Source organism: Salvelinus alpinus, chromosome 31 (genome assembly GCF_045679555.1).
Source record: "Salvelinus alpinus chromosome 31, SLU_Salpinus.1, whole genome shotgun sequence".
Taxonomy (NCBI): domain Eukaryota; kingdom Metazoa; phylum Chordata; class Actinopteri; order Salmoniformes; family Salmonidae; genus Salvelinus; species Salvelinus alpinus.
In genome coordinates this window covers 18898612-18916499 of record NC_092116.1, presented here as the reverse complement: position 1 = coordinate 18916499, position 17888 = coordinate 18898612, and the positions used below count along the sequence as shown (strand labels likewise).

The 17888-nt window shown below is 45.0% G+C and overlaps 1 protein-coding gene across 1 annotated transcript in view; it reads left to right on the top strand.

The window, feature by feature from the left end:
- Positions 1–3526: 3526 nt before the first annotated feature.
- LOC139561902 (lysine-specific demethylase 6B-like) overlaps positions 3527–17888 on the top strand; it is a 47396-nt gene continuing 33034 nt past the window's right edge. The window contains exon 1 of the mRNA XM_071379315.1: positions 3527–3655. The gene's annotated coding sequence lies outside the window, so the exon portion shown is untranslated. The remainder of the gene's footprint in view (positions 3656–17888) is intronic.

Here is a 17888-nt window from a genome sequence, read left to right as displayed (position 1 = left end):
GGAGAACAGGAGGAGGAGAAGAGAACCGGAGGAGGAGAGGAGAACAAGATGAGGAGAGGAGAACAGGAGGAGGAGAGGAGAACAAGATGAGGAGAGGAGAACAGGAGGAAAGGAAAACAAGATGAGGAGAGGAGAACCGGAGGAGGAGAGGAGACCAGGAGGAGGAGAACAGGAGGAGGAGAGGAGAACAAAAGGAGGAGAGGAGAACAGGAGGAGGAAAGGAAAACAAGATGAGGAGAGGAGAACAGGAGGAGGAGAACAGGATGAGGAGAGGAGAACAAGAGGAGGAGAGGAGAACAGGAGGAGGAGAACAGGATGAGGAGAGGAGAACAAGAGGAGGATAACAGGAGGAGGAGAGGAGAACAGGAGGATGAGAGGAGAACAAGATGAGGAGAGGAGAACAGAACAAGAGGAGGAGAGGAGAACAGAACAAGAGGAGGAGAACAGAACGAGAGGAGGAGAGGAGAACAGAACAAGAGGAGGAGAACAGAACGAGAGGAGGAGAGGAGAACAGAACAAGAGGAGGAGAGGAGAACAGTAAGAGAAGAGGATGAGGAGAGGAGAACAAGAGGAGAAGAACAGGAGGAGGAGAGGAGAACAGGAGGAGGAGAGGAGAACAAGATGAGGAGAACAGAACAAGAGGAGGAGAGGAGAACAGAACAAGAGGAGGAGAACAGAACGAGAGGAGGAGAGGAGAACAGAACAAGAGGAGGAGAGGAGAACAGAACAGGAGGAGGAGAGGAGAACAGAACAGGAGGAGCAGAGGAGAACAGAACAGGAGGAGGAGAGGTGAACAGTAAGAGAAGAGGATGAGGAGAGGAGAACAAGAGGAGGAGAACAGGAGGAGGAGAGGAGAACAGGAGGAGGAGAGGAGAACAAGATGAGGAGAACAGAACAAGAGGAGGAGAGGAGAACAGAACAAGAGGAGGAGAACAGAACGAGAGGAGGAGAGGAGAACAGAACAAGAGGAGGAGAGGAGAACAGAACAGGAGGAGGAGAGGAGAACAGAACAGGAGGAGGAGAGGAGAGGAGAACAGAACAAGAGGAGGAGAGGAGAACAGAACAGGAGGAGGAGAGGTGAACAGTAGGAGAAGAGAAGAACAGGAGGAGGAGAGGAGAACAGAACAGGAGGAGGAGAGGAGAACAAGAGGAGAAGAACAAGAGGAGGAGATCAGAACAGGAGGAGGAGAAGAGAACAGAACAAGAGGGGGAGAGGAGAGAAGAACAGGAGGAGGAGAGAAGAACAGGAGGAGGAGAGGAGAACAAGAGGAGGAGAGGAGAACAAGAGGAGAAGAACAAGAGGAGGAGAGGAGAACAGAACAGGAGGAGGAGAAGTGAACAGGACAAGAGGGGGAGAAGTGAACAGAACAAGAGGGGGAGAGGAGAACAGAACAGGAGGAGGAGAGGAGAACAGAACAAGAGGGGGAGAGGAGAGAAGAACAGGAGGAGGAGAGAAGAACAGGAGGAGGAGAGGAGAACAAGAGGAGGAGAGGAGAACAAGAGGAGAAGAACAAGAGGAGGAGAGGAGAACAGAACAGGAGGAGGAGAGGTGAACAGGACAAGAGGGGGAGAGGAGAACAAGAGGTGGAGAGGAGAACAAGAGGAGGAGAGGAGAACAAGAGGAGAAGAACAAGAGGAGGAGAGGAGAACAGAACAGGAGGAGGAGAGGTGAACAGGACAAGAGGGGGAGAGGAGAACAGAACAGGAGGAGGAGAGGAGAACAGAACAAGAGGGGGAGAGGAGAACAGAACAGGAGGAGGAGAGAAGAACAGGAGGAGGAGAGGAGAACAAGAGGAGGAGAGGAGAACAGGAGGAGGAGAAGAGAACAGAACAAGAGGGGGAGAGGAGAACAGAACAGGAGGAGGAGAGAAGAACAGGAGGAGGAGAGGAGGAGAGGAGAACAAGAGGAGGAGAGGGAACAGGAGGAGGAGAGGGAACAGGAGGAGGAGAGGGAACAGGAGGAGGAGAGGTGAACAGGAGGAGGAGAGGAGAACAAGAGGAGGAGAGGAGAACAGGAGGAGGAGAGAACAAAAGGAGGAGAGGAGAACAGGAGGAGGAGAGGTGAACAAGAGGAGGAGAGGAGAACAGGAGGAGAGGAGAACAGGAGGAGAGGAGAACAAGAGGAGGAGAGGAGAACAAGAGGAGGGGAGGTGAACAAGAGGAGGAGAGGTGAACAGGAGGAGGAGAGAACAGGTGGAGGAGCGGTGAACAGAAGGAGGAGAGAACAAGAGGAGGAGAGGAGAACAGGAGGAGGAGAGAACAAGAGGAGGAGAGGAGAACAGGAGGAGGAGGTGAACAGGAGGAGGAGAGAACAGGTGGAGGAGAGAACAAGAGGAGGAGAGGTGAACAGGAGGAGGAGAGAACAAGAGGAGGAGAGGAGAACAGGAGGAGGAGAGAACAAGAGGAGGAGAGGAGAACAGGAGGAGGAGGTGAACAGGAGGAGGAGAGGTGAACAGGAGGAGGAGAGGTGAACAGGAGGAGGAGAGAACAGGTGGAGGAGAGGTGAACAGGAGGAGGAGAGGTGAACAGGAGGAGGAGAGAACAGGTGGAGGAGAGAACAGGTGGAGGAGCGGTGAACAGAAGGAGGAGAGAACAGGTGGAGGAGCGGAGAACAGGAGGAGGAGAGAACAAGAGGAGGAGAGGAGAACAGGAGGAGGAGAGAACAAGAGGAGGAGAGAACAGGAGGAGGAGGTGAACAGGAGGAGGAGAGAACAGGTGGAGGAGCGGTGAACAGAAGGAGGAGAGAACAGGTGGAGGAGCGGTGAACAGAAGGAGGAGAGAACAAGAGGAGGAGAGGAGAACAGGAGGAGGAGAGAACAAGAGGAGGAGAGGTGAACAGGAGGAGGAGAGAACAGGTGGAGGAGAGAACAGGTGGAGGAGAGAACAAGAGGAGGAGAGGTGAACAGGAGGAGGAGAGAACAAGAGGAGGAGAGGAGAACAGGAGGAGGAGAGAACAAGAGGAGGAGAGGAGAACAGGAGGAGGAGAGGTGGAGGGAGGACAGACAGGGGAGGGAGGAGAGGAGAACAGGAGGAGGAGAGATGGAGGGAGGGAGGAGAGGAGAACAGTTCAAATAGGGAGTAGGAGTGGGTAGTGTACATGACATTTAGGTTGAGTGCACTCGGTGTAAACCACAACCCCATGTCAGGAAAGGGCATGCATACCGGTGTGTATGTGTGTGGGAAGAGGTGTACCAGAATGCCACCTGTTCTTGTTCACATGACCCTGGGGTAACACTTTGAGTCACTCGGGAACAGGCAGCACATGCCACACACAGACACAGATGGCCACAGCACCAGCCAAGGCAGTGCTGCATGTTTGTGCTGATTCACACTGTGGCTTTATGAACCACAGAGTGACAAGTTAACCATGTTTTGACCACAGACTAAAATGTTGACCGTTTGCGAACCCCAGACTGCAATGTTTGTTGTATTACCATTCCACCGTAGAATGACATGTCAACCATGTTGTAACCACAGACTAAAATGTTGAACGCCTTTTGACCCCAAGTCTAGACTGACCGTGTTGTCGACCATGTTCTGTCTTCCAGGAGGCAGACAGACAGACAGAGAGACAGACAGACACGTGGTAATATGTTGGTCAACTGAAGCTCTACAACGTCCCTGCCACTGACCAGGCTGAAGACGTGTGATACAGGTAAGCCTCTACCACTCTGATGGTTTTTACTTCACTGTGTCTGTTACACATATACACACACACACTTCACTCTCTCTCTCCCAGTCTCTCTCTCTCTCTCTCTCTCTCCCAGTCTCTCTCTCTCTCTCTCTCTCTCTCTCTCTCTCTCTCTCTCCCAGTCTCTCTCTCTCTCTCCCAGTCTCTCTCTCTCTCTCTCCCAGTCTCTCTCTCTCCCTCTCTCACTCTCCCAGTCTCTCTCACTCTCCCAGTCTCTCACTCTCCCAGTCTCTCACTCTCCCAGTCTCTCACTCTCCCAGTCTCTCTCTCTCCCAGTCTCTCTCTCTCCCAGAGAGAGAGAAATTTGTGATAATGAGTGAGGCTTGTGTAATGATGGGTGTGAGTCGATCGTTTCTCCTTTGAGACCTGTGTGTGGGTGTGTGGTTAATTATAACGTGTCACTGTGTGTGTGTGGAGTAAGATTGACTGGACTTGTAGCGACATGGTCTGAGTCAGGACTGTGTGCGGAGTAGTGGGTGATGATCGTGTCTGTTATTCTCCCTGTCCACACAGAGTGGAGGCTGAGAGGCACTGCCTGCAGCAATGACACATCCTACTACTGTAACTACACTCTCTCTCTCTCTCTCTCTCTCTCTCTCTCTCTCTCTCTCTCTCTCTCTCTCTCTCTCTCTCTCTCTCTCTCTCTCTCTCTCTCTCTCTCTCTCTCTCTCTCTCTCTCTCTCTCTCTCTCTCTCTCTCTCTCTCTCTCTTCCTCTCTCTCTCTTCTCTCTAACAATCAAATTAACAGTAAACATTACACATACAGAAGTCTCAATACAATAAAGACATTACAAATGCTCTCTCATCTACATACAGTGCTGTAACAATGTACAAATGGTTAAAGCACACAAGTCAAAATAAATAAGCATAAACATGGGCTGTATCTACAATGGCGTCTGCTCTTCACTGGTTGCCCTTTTCTTGTGGCAACAGGTCACAAATCTTGCTGCTGTGATGGCACACTGTGGAATTTCTCCCAGTAGATATGGGAGTTTATCAAAATTTGATTTGTTTTCAAATTCTTTGTGGATCTGTGTAATCTGAGGGAAATATGTCTCTCTAATATGGTCATACATTGGGCAGGAGGTTAGGAAGTGCAGCTCAGTTTCCACCTCATTTTGTGGGCAGTGTGCACATAGCCTGTCTTCTCTTGAGAGCCATGTCTGCCTACGGCGGCCTTTCTCAATAGCAAGGCTATGCTCACTGAGTCTGTACATAGTCAAAGCTTTCCTTAAGTTTGGGTCAGTCACAGTGGTCAGGTATTCTGCCACTGTGTACTCTCTGTTTAGGGCCAAATAGCATTCTAGTTTGCTCTGTTTTTTTGTTAATTCTTTCCAATGTGTCAAGTAATTATCTTTTTGTTTTCTCATGATTTGGTTGGGTCTAATTGTGCTGTTGTCCTGGGGCTCTGTGGGGTGTGTTTGTGTTTGTGAACAGAGCCCTAGGACCAGCTTGCTTAGGGGACTCTTCTCCAGGTTCATCTCTCTGTAGGTGATGGCTTTGTTATGGAAGGTTTGGGAATCGCTTCCTTTTAGGTGGTTGTAGAATTTAACGGCTCTTTTCTGGATTTTGATAATTAGTGGGTATCGGCCTAATTCTGCTCTGCATGCATTATTTGGTGTTCTACGTTGTACACGGGGGATATTTTTGCAGAATTCTGCATGCAGAGTCTCAATTTGGTGTTTGTCCCATTTTGTGAAATCTTGGTTGGTGAGCGGACCCCAGACCTCACAACCATAAAGGGCAATGGGCTCTATGACTGATTCAAGTATTTTTAGCCAGATCCTAATTGGTATGTTGAAATTTATGTTCCTTTTGATGGCATAGAAGGCCCTTCTTGCCTTGTCTCTCAGATCGTTCACAGCTTTGTGGAAGTTACCTGTGGTGCTGATGTTTAGGCCGAGGTATGTATAGTTTTTTGTGTGCTCTAGGGCAACGGTGTCTAGATGGAATTTGTGGTCCTGGTGACTGGACCTTTTTTGGAACACCATTATTTTGGTCTTACTGAGATTTACTGTCAGGGCCCAGGTCTGACAGAATCTGTGCAGAAGATCTAGGTGCTGCTGTAGGCCCTCCTTGGTTGGTGACAGAAGCACCAGATCATCAGCAAACAGTAGACATTTGACTTCGGATTCTAGTAGGGTGAGACCGGGTGCTGCAGACTGTTCTAGTGCCCGCGCCAATTCGTTGATATATATGTTGAAGAGGGTGGGGCTTAAGCTGCATCCCTGTCTCACCCCACGACCCTGTGTGAAGAAATGTGTGTGTTTTTTGCCAATTTTAACCGCACACTTGTTGTTTGTGTACATGGATTTTATAATGTCGTATGTTTTACCCCCAACACCACTTTCCATCAATTTGTATAGCAGACCCTCATGCCAAATTGAGTCGAAGGCTTTTTTGAAATCAACAAAGCATGAGAAGACTTTGCCTTTGTTTTGGTTTGTTTGGTTGTCAATTAGGGTGTGTAGGGTGAATACATGGTCTGTTGTACGGTAATTTGGTAAAAAGCCAATTTGACATTTGCTCAGTACATTGTTTTCATTGAGGAAATGTACGAGTCTGCTGTTAATGATAATGCAGAGGATTTTCCCAAGGTTACTGTTGACGCATATTCCACGGTAGTTATTGGGGTCAAATTTGTCTCCACTTTTGTGGATTGGGGTGATCAGTCCTTGGTTCCAAATATTGGGGAAGATGCCAGAGCTAAGGACGATGTTAAAGAGTTTTAGTATAGCCAATTGGAATTTGTTGTCTGTATATTTGATCATTTCATTAAGGATACCATCAACACCACAGGCCTTTTTGGGTTGGAGGGTTTTTATTTTGTCCTGTAACTCATTCAAGGTAATTGGAGAATCCAATGGGTTCTGGTAGTCTTTAATAGTTGATTCTAGGATTTGTATTTGATCATGTATATGTTTTTGTTCTTTATTCTTTGTTATAGAGCCAAAAAGATTGGAGAAGTGGTTTACCCATACATCTCCATTTTGGATAGATAATTCTTCGTGTTGTTGTTTGTTTAGTGTTTTCCAATTTTCCCAGAATTGGTTAGAGTCTATGGAGTCTTCAATTACATTGAGCTGATTTCTGACGTGCTGTTCCTTCTTTTTCCGTAGTGTATTTCTGTATTGTTTTAGTGATCTCTCTCTCTCTCTCTCTCTCTCTCTCTCTCTCTCTCTCTCTCTCTCTCTCTCTCTCTCTCTCTCTCTCTCTCTCTCTCTCTCTCTCTCTCTTTCTTTCTTTCTTTCTACTAATGTAGCATTCTGCTTCCAAAAAAATAGAATTCATGTTATTTGAAAGGGGAGCTGCATCCGCTGATTTGGCCTCGTTTTTCCTGGCAGCCATGACAGAAGTCAAACGTGAGTTAGCTTGGGGGTGTGGTTTGATGTGGGTGTTTCTTGGGTGTGTCCTTCCCAGCACCAAGACACACCCATCTGTCAGAACCTTGTTTTCCCCACTCAGTCACCACAAACAAACCTCCTGCAGGTGGACTTCAAGAACTACAGGCTGATCTACAGAGTAATATGAGAAGAATGCAAACTGTGGAATTGATGTAGATATTCGAAACGAAGCGTTTCGTAACGGGTCCATGTAGGATAAACGGCGCGTTACATAATACCATAGAAGCAGTGTTCTGCCAATATAACAATGTGCACCTTTCATTGTCATTCCCAGCCGTTACAGACACTGTGCCTATCAGCATTTTGTCTGGTGGTAACGGGTCTACCTTGGCGAACATGTCAGAGTGGTCATACCTTCCTGTGTGCTGTCCCGTATACAACAGACGTGCCCTGATCCTGGTGCAGAATTCACATGGTTCCTCCCTCCGTATATTGAATGATACCATTCAATAAAAAAAATAAAGAAAACAAGTATTCCGAGTGCCAGGTCTCTCTCCATTCAGAGACATCAGTATCAAGCCTGTCTTTCAGAGTGCCAGGTCTCTCTCCATTCAGAGACATCAGTATCTAGCCTGTCTGTCAGAGTGCCAGGTCTCTCTCCATTCAGAGACATCAGTATCAAGCCTGTCTGTCAGAGTGCCAGGTCTCTCTCCATTCAGAGACATCAGTATCAAGCCTGTCTGTCAGAGTGCCAGGTCTCTCTCCATTCAGAGACATCAGTATCAAGCCTGTCTGTCAGAGTGCCAGGTCTCTCCCCATTCAGAGACATCAGTATCTAGCCTGTCTGTCAGAGTGCCAGGTCTCTCTCCATTCAGAGACATCAGTATCAAGCCTGTCTGTCAGAGTGCCAGGTCTCTCTCCATTCAGAGACATCAGTATCTAGCCTGTCTGTCAGAGTGCCAGGTCTCTCTCCATTCAGAGACATCAGTATCTAGCCTGTCTGTCAGAGTGGCAGGTCTCTCTCCATTCAGAGACATCAGTATCTAGCCTGTCTGTCAGAGTGCCAGGTCTCTCTCCATTCAGAGACATCAGTATCTAGCCTGTCTGTCAGAGTGGCAGGTCTCTCTCCATTCAGAGACATCAGTATCTAGCCTGTCTGTCAGAGTGCCAGGTCTCTCTCCATTCAGAGACATCAGTATCAAGCCTGTCTGTCAGAGTTCCAGGTTTCTCTCCATTCAGAGACATCAGTATCAAGCCCGCGCGTCAGTCTGGACTTCATCACATCATCTTGCAGGTCTCCATGTGCTGTCTCCATACATGTTTCTGTGAACACACACACACTCTTCTATTTCCAGTCAGGACAGGTAATATATCTGACACACAGACAGGTACTATTTACAAGACAGTCTCCCCATGGACGAGTGTTGGTGAGCGGGCAAGAGGTGAGGCTGGAGGTAAGGTCTCTGCCAGCGCCCCATTGATGGGAATGTCAGTCGTAGATCACCTCCTGGCCCTTCATCAAAGATACTGGTCGGTCACACAAACACACACACACAGACACAGAGCACTTATTGCATTCTCGATGGTGGTTATGATTAGCTTGGTGGAACCAACCTGATCACTGCGTTCCCCTTTCTATTTCACTTCAGATATCATGAAACGTGACCCACCACCTAAATGTTTGTTTTTACATAGGATAAAGTAGAGACTCAAGAGTTAGAACATGGTGTATCATGCACTGAAGTTGAGGAACAATGGGAAAGTAATTCTGCCTTGAAAGTTGATCAACTTGTAACTGTAAATGGCCTTGAATGTTTGGGACACCTACTGGAGAGCTCTTCTTTGGCTCCACCCATTCCGCATCGTTTCAACCCTTTTAAGCCTTAGCCCCACCCATCTCTTTAAGGATTCACATGTGAGGCCATGTGCTAAACAGAGTGAGTAAGGTAGTGTAGTAAACAACCAAAGATTTCAAGACTAAAAGTGGTGAAAGTAGTAGCAAAAAGTAGTAGTAAAAATACACTTTATCTAGTCCTTGGCCTATATCCTAATCTGACTTTATCAAACATTATTTGTCACATGCACAGGACATAGAAGGTGTAAATGGCACAGTGAAAATGTTACCTTCATAGTTGAGTATTTTGTTTAGACATGTAGCTAGCTAGATAGCTAGCTAAACAATGAACCATAATCCCAACTCATACTACCATGCACCATGCATGAATCTGCAGCTAGCTAGCTAGCTAGCTAACATTAGGCTATAACTAGCAATGCAAATAGTTTCCTGAGATGCAAATAATATTACTACACAGATCATACACGTAACGTTAGCTAGTGAGCCAGCCAGCTAAAGTTAGCTAGCTAGCTAACAGTACGCTTTAACTTGCAATAAAAATGACATTCTATCAAATTAGAAACATATAATATCTGAAAATGTAGCTAGACTCTTACCCGTATACATGGATGGACGCTTCTCCCTCTCTGTCACGGATGCCATGGTTGCCCTTAGTTTGAAGATGTAATCCGGAGACAGGTGTTTTATACAACAGCCTTCTCTTTTCAACTCTCTCCGCATTTAGCAATCATCTCTCTGCTTCCACTGGGCATTCCACTGATTTCAGAGCTCGGTCAACTTCTTCTGTGACAACAACACTTTTGGCTTTAGACATAGTTTCAAGCTTTTATTTTGAAAAATTAGCGAGATTTTTCAAAACGCGTCAGGTGTCCTTTGATTAGTTCCTGCGCGCGAGAGATGTAGCTCGACATTTTCTTTCTCTGTAGTATTGAATAGGTTACCGTCCGGTTGAAATATTATCGATTATGTATGTTAAAAACAACCTGAAGATTGATTATAAAAAACGTTTGACATGTTTCTGCGAACATTACGGATACTTTTTGGAATTTTCGTCTGCCTTTCAGGACCGGAACAAGCCTGTGGTTTTCTGAACATAACGCGCAAACCAAATGGCGGTTTTTGGTTATAAAACTAATCTTTATCGAACAAAAATAACATTTATTGTGTAACTGGGAGTCTCGTGAGTGCAAAATTTTCTATAATTTTCCAAAATGTTTAAATGCACAGTCAACTTAGTGTATGTAAACTTCTGACCCACTGGAATTGTGATACAGTGTGAAATAATCTGTCTGTAAATAATTGTTGGGAAAATTACTTGTGTCATGCACAAAGTAGATGTCCTAACCAACTTGCTAAAACTGTAGTTTGTTAATTAACAGGAAATGTGTGGAGTGGTTGAAAAATGGGTTTTAATGTCTCCAACATAAGTGTATGTAAACTTCCGAGTTCAACTGTAAATTATGTTTCACAGTTTGGTTATCAAAGTAATGAAGTGGGTTACCTGTATTTTTGCGAATGATGAGTCTGTGAAAACTGTTGCAGCTGACAGGTGAAGGTTGGTGGCCGGATTCTTGTCAACATGTCGCTGACTGTTCCATTCATGGGAATGCTCACAGTGAGGACATGTCTACATGATACTGATGAGGGCCCCCTTGCTGTTCTTCTCTCTGCTGCATGTTCAGCTACAACCTAGACATCTCTCAAAACAACTGCAGCAGTGTCACGATCGTCGTAAGAACATTCGGACCAAAGCGCAGCGTGATATGGGTTCCACATAATTTATTGACGTGAAACGCACAAAAACAATAAAAAGCAAGCGATACGTGAAGCTATGGAGTGCTCACAGGCAACTACACATAAACAAGATCCCACAAAAAAACAGTGGGAAAATGGCTGCCTAAATATGATCCCCAATCAGAGACAACGCTAAACAGCTGCCTCTGATTGGGAACCATACCAGGCCAACATAGAAATAAAACAACCTAGATTACCCACCCTAGTCACACCCCAACCTAACCAAAATAGAGAATAAAAAGGCTCTCTATGGTCAGGCCGTGACAAGCAGGTAATCTTATGATGTGGTGTTGACTGGGAGGGCCTGTGACAGGGTGATATACACTGAACAAAAATACAGTATAAACTCAGGACGCAACAATTTCTAAGATTTTACTGAATTACAGTTCATATTAGGTATTCATTCAATTTAAATAAATTCATTATGCCCTGATCTAAGGATTTCACATGACTGTGAATACATATACACATCTGTTGGTCATAGATACCTTAAAAAAAGGTAGGATCATGGATCAGAAAACCAGTCAGTATCTGGTGTAACCACCATTTGCCTCGTACACGTCAATCCAGAGCATCCCAAACATGCTCAATGGGTGATATGTCTGGTGAGTATGCAGGCCATGGAAGAACTGGGACATTTTCAGCTTCCAGGAATTGTGACAGATCCTTGTGACATGGGGCTGTGCATTATCATGCTGAAACATAAGGTGAAGGCGGCGGATAAATGGCACAACAATGAGCCTCAGGATCTTATCAAGGTATCTCTGTGCATTCAAATTGTCATCGATAAAATGCAATTGTGTTCATTGTCCTTAGCTTATACCTGCCCATACCATAACCCCACCGCCACCATGGGGCACTCAGTTCACAATGTTGACATCAGCAAACCGCTCGCCCACACAACGCCATACATGCTGTCTGCCATCTGCCTGGTACAGTTGAAACAGGGATTAATCCGTGAAGAGCACACTACTCCAGCATGCCAGTGGCCATCAAAGGTGAGCATTTGTCCGGGTGGCTGGTCTCAGACGATCCCGCAGGTGAAGAAGCCAGACATAGATGCCCTGGGCTGGTGTGGTTTGTGTCCTAGACATGGTTTGCACCTCGGAGACTAATGTGACTGTTTCGTCTAAATTACACTAACTTAGAGAGCCATGGAAATACTTTTACATTGCTAAAGTAGGCAAATAATTTGTAGGAAACAACTTTACGGTGGTCTCTTCAATCAAATACTGTGGTCCCCTCAATCTTAGTTAGCTGGCTAAAGTTATACTGCGACATCACAATCTTGACAAACGGTTTTCCTACTAATAATTTGCCTTCTGTTGAAATGTTGTTGTGTTTCCAAGCCAAATCCAAGTTGTATTGAGGTAGGCTAACATTCGCTAGCTAGCCAACTAGTTAGGTAATTAGCTAGCTAGTTTGTAGCTAGCTAGCAAACATCAAATCAAAGTCCTATTTTTTTGGGTCGCATACACATATTTGGCAGATGTTATTGCGGGTGTAGCGAAATGCTTGTGTTCCTAGCTCCAACAGTGCAGTAGTATCTAACAATTCTCAACAATACACACAAATCTAAAGTAAAAGAATGGAGTTAAGAAATATATAAATATTAGGACGAGCAATGTCGGAATGGCGTTGACTAAAATACAGTAGAATAGAATACAGTAAATACATATGAGATGAGTAAAGCAGTATGTAAACATTATAAAAGTGACTATGCTATGCTAGCGATGATAATGATGATGAAAATATACATAACCAGATTAATATCAAGGGGTCTATAGTCTAGCTACCAGTATACTCTCCACCACTGGGGACCAATGAAGTCCAACCACCTATTCCGCATGATAGGGTCCTTCGGCAGGGCATGCAAACCATAGTTGTTGGCTGTGCATCCTGCTGGAAGCATGCATTGCATGCTCAATCCTTATAGGGCTTTTCAGTCTCAAACGCCAGCGATTCTTTGAGCGCGTTTGTTTGGGGTGATGAAACAAGGGAGCCCACATTCAATGAAGGGAAGCAAATTGAGCGGAGGGGCGATTTGCACGTGGAGCTTGGCAGAAGGGGGCATGATTTGTTGACATAATTGTAATCCAAACCCAACCTTCATTTACTCGTTGTGACGCACTGAGGTCCCAAACTCCGTTTTAGACAAGACTGACTTTATCACCAAAATGATCCTATTTTCACTTTGTAGTCAGTTTTGACACTAGAATACATGTTTGATGCCACATACACTGTTTTCCAAGGGATTCGTTGGTTTTTAGGGGTAGTCACTCTTTAATGTATTTTTCCAGTGTGTATGTGTGGGCGTCACTTGAGCCTGTACTGTATACAGTAGATGTGTTTGTGTGAAGTAGGAATGACAGGAATCTTTTTTGACTTGTACCCATGAGAGGGATGCTATATATATCTGCAGTATGAGAACTGAACTCACTCCACTCTCCCTGCAGCGCTTCTCTCTCTCTCTCAGTCCCTCTCCTCTCATTACAGTAGGCCCAGTCACTGTAATTACCCTCTACACACACACTGTCACACAATCACAAACACACATCCTTAAGGACTGTCTGCCCCCGCTTACCCTCCCCTGCTGTGGGAGAGGAAGGGGGATTCTACTACTCAACAGAAAGACATATATATACACTACTTCACATTCGCACACATCCCCCCCACACACAGCGTCACACACACACACACACATCCCCCCCACACACAGCGTCACACACACACACATCCCCCCCACACACAGCGTCACACACACACACATCCCCCCCACACACAGCGTTACACACACACACATCCCCCTCACACACAGCGTCACACACACACACATCCCCCTCACACACAGCGTCACACACACACACATCCCCCCCACACACAGCGTCACACACACACACATCCCCCTCACACACAGCGTCACACACACACACATCCCCCTCACACACAGCGTCACACACACACACATCCCCCCCACACACAGCGTCACACACACACACACCCCCCCCACACACAGCGTCACACACACACACATACTGTACACAATACTGTACTATGCAGGGCCAGCCCACTCATTAGGCAGGATTAGGCGGCCGCCTATGGTGGCAGATTGAGGAGGGAGGCGTTTTCTTAGCTAAACTGACCAAAAGGCACCTCCAACAACACATACAACCTCACATAATTCTTTCCCTAAACAATGAGAATTTCTATCAACCAGTGGCATATGCGAAAAATCGTCTATGTTTGGTTCAGATTTTGTTTGGTCTAGACCAGCCTTGATCAAGTCTAGACCAGCCTTGATTTGGTCCAAACTGTCACACCATGACCGTAGAGAGCTTTTTATGTCTCTATTTTGGTTTGGTCAGGGTGTGATTTGGGTGGGCATTCTATGTTCATTTTTCTATGTTTTGTATTTCTTTGTTTTGGCCGGGTGTGGTTCTCAATCAGGGACAGCTGTCTATCGTTGTCTCTGATTGGGAACCATACTTAGGTAGCCTTTTCCCACCTGTGTTTTGTTGGGTAGTTATTTTCTGTTTTGTGTTTCTGCACCTGACAGGACTGTTTCGGTTTTCGTTCATTCTCTTTGTTATTTTTGTTATTAGTGTTCAGTTGTAAAAGCATGAACACTTACCACGCTGCGCTTTGGTCCGATCCTTCTTTATCCGACGACCGTTACACAAACATGACTTCTTTTCAACTTTCATTCAGAACCGAAAATGTACCTGATTTCAACGTCCCGAAAATAAATATTTTCCACATCCGGAAATACGTATTTTACACGTCCGGAAAATATGTATTTTCACCTTTCATTCAGAACTTAACTTTAATGTCTGGAAAATACATATTTTAGACATCTTTCCAGTGATTTTGCTTACTGGGTCTATTTTACATTTGCTGGGGGGAACAAGAAGAGGCTGTTGATTGATGTGGCCAGGGTGGGACTCAAGTGTACCACACACACTCCTTCAGCCCGTAACATGTCCCCACACACACACACACACACACACACACACACACACACACACACACACACACACACACACACACACACACACACACACACACACACACACACACACACACACACACACACAGCCCCCTGAGTATAAAGTACATTGATGACTGAAAGCTATGTAGTTTATAGCCCACTCAAACACACATGCATGGGATAGCAGAGAATAAAGAGTGAATAGACAAAGAAATATATATCTCTCTATAATGCATTGCTCTGAACACACTCCATCACTTTGTTTTTGACTCGTCATTACAAGATTTACAATCAAACACACTCTCACATTGACATAGAGCACTCTTACATTGACATACAGCACTCTTACATTGACATAGAACACTCTCACATTGACATAGAACACGCTCACATTGGCATAGAACACGCTCACATTGACATAGAGCACAATCACATTGACATAGAACACTCTCACATTGACATAGAACACGCTCACATTGACATACAGCACTCTTACATTGACATACAGCACTCTCACATTGACATAGAACACTCTTACATTGACATAGAACACGCTCATATTGACATAGAACACGCTCACATTGACATACAGCACTCTCACATGGACCTAGAGCACTCTCACATTGACATAGAGCACTCTCACATTGACATAGAACACTCTTACATTGACATAGAACACGCTCACATTGACATAGAACATGCTCACATGGACCTACAGCACTCTCACATTGACATAGAGCACTCTCACATTGACACAGAGCACTCTCACATTGACATAGAGCACTCACACATTGACATAGAGCACTCTCACATTGACATAGAGCACTCTCACATTGACATAGAGCACTCTCACATTCATATAGAACATGTTCACATTGACATAGAGCACTCTCACATTGACATAGAGCACTCTCACATTGACATAGAACACTCTCACATTGACAGAGCACTCTCACATTGACAGAGCACTCTCACATTGACATAGAGGACTCTCACATTGACATAGAACACTCTCACATTGACATAGAACACTCTCACATTGACAGAGCACTCTCACATTGACATAGAGCACTCTCACATTGACATAGAGCACTCTCACATTGACATAGAGCACTCGCACATTGACATAGAACATGTTCACATTGACATAGAACATGTTCACATTGACATAGAGCACTCTCACATTGACATAGAGCACTCTCACATTGACATAGAGCACTCTTACATTGACATAGAACACGCTCATATTGACATAGAACACGCTCACATTGACATACAGCACTCTCACATGGACCTAGAGCACTCTCACATTGACATAGAGCACTCTCACATTGACATAGAACACTCTTACATTGACATAGAACACGCTCACATTGACATAGAACATGCTCACATGGACCTACAGCACTCTCACATTGACATAGAGCACTCTCACATTGACACAGAGCACTCTCACATTGACATAGAGCACTCACACATTGACATAGAGCACTCTCACATTGACATAGAGCACTCTCACATTGACATAGAGCACTCTCACATTCATATAGAACATGTTCACATTGACATAGAGCACTCTCACATTGACATAGAGCACTCTCACATTGACATAGAACACTCTCACATTGACAGAGCACTCTCACATTGACAGAGCACTCTCACATTGACATAGAGGACTCTCACATTGACATAGAACACTCTCACATTGACATAGAACACTCTCACATTGACAGAGCACTCTCACATTGACATAGAGCACTCTCACATTGACATAGAGCACTCTCACATTGACATAGAGCACTCTCACATTGACATAGAACATGTTCACATTGACATAGAACATGTTCACATTGACATAGAGCACTCTCACATTGACATAGAGCACTCTCACATTGACATAGAGCACTCTCACATTGACATAGAGCACTCTCACATTCATATAGAACATGTTCACATTGACATAGAGCACTCTCACATTGACATAGAGCACTCTCACATTGACATAGAGCACTCTCACATTGACATAGAGCACTCTCACATTGACATAGAACATGTTCACATTGACATAGAGCACTCTCACATTGACATAGAACACTCTCACATTGACATAGAACACTCTCACATTGACATAGAACACTCTCCCATTGACATAGAGCACTCTCACATTTACATAGAGCACTCTCACATTGACATAGAGCACTCTCACATTCATATAGAACATGTTCACATTGACATAGAGCACTCTCACATTGACATAGAGCACTCTCACATTGACATAGAGTACTCTCACATTGACATAGAACACTCTCACATTAACATAGAACACTCTCACATTGACAGAGCACTCTCACATTGACATAGAGCACTCTCACATTTACATAGAGCACTCTCACATTGACATAGAGCACTCTCACATTCATATAGAACATGTTCACATTGACATAGAGCACTCTCACATTGACATAGAGCACTCTCACATTCATATAGAACATGTTCACATTGACATAGAGCACTCTCACATTGACATAGAACACTCTCACATTGACATAGAACACTCTCACATTGACAGACCACTCTCACATTGACATAGAGCACTCTCACATTCATATAGAACATGTTCACATTGACATAAAGCACTCTCACATTGACATAGAGCACTCTCACATTGACATAGAACACTCTCACATTGACAGAGCACTCTCACATTGACATAGAGCACTCTCACATTGACATAGAACACTCTCACATTGACATAGAACACTCTCACATTGACAGAGCACTCTCACATTGACACAGAGCACTCTCACATTGACATAGAGCACTCTCACATTGACATAGAGCACTCTCACATTGACATAGAGCACTCTCACATTGACATAGAACACACTCACATTGACAGAGCACTCTCACATTGACATAGAGCACTCTCACATTGACATAGAGCACTCTCACATTGACCTAAAGACCCCATTCTACTGTTCACTTTCAGACAGTCACGCAATACGGAACATTGAATGAACATTCATTCTCATTCTCAATTACATGTGAATACCATGTACCATGTCTAAGTCTTTCTCTAGTGTGGTTCCGTATGTGTATTCTCTCTATGTGTGTGTGTGTGCGTGTGCGTGTGCGTGTGCGTGTGCGTGTGTGTGTGTGTGTGTGTGTGTGTGTGTCGTGTCGTGTCGTGTCGTGTCTTGTCTGGGGGAGAGGAAA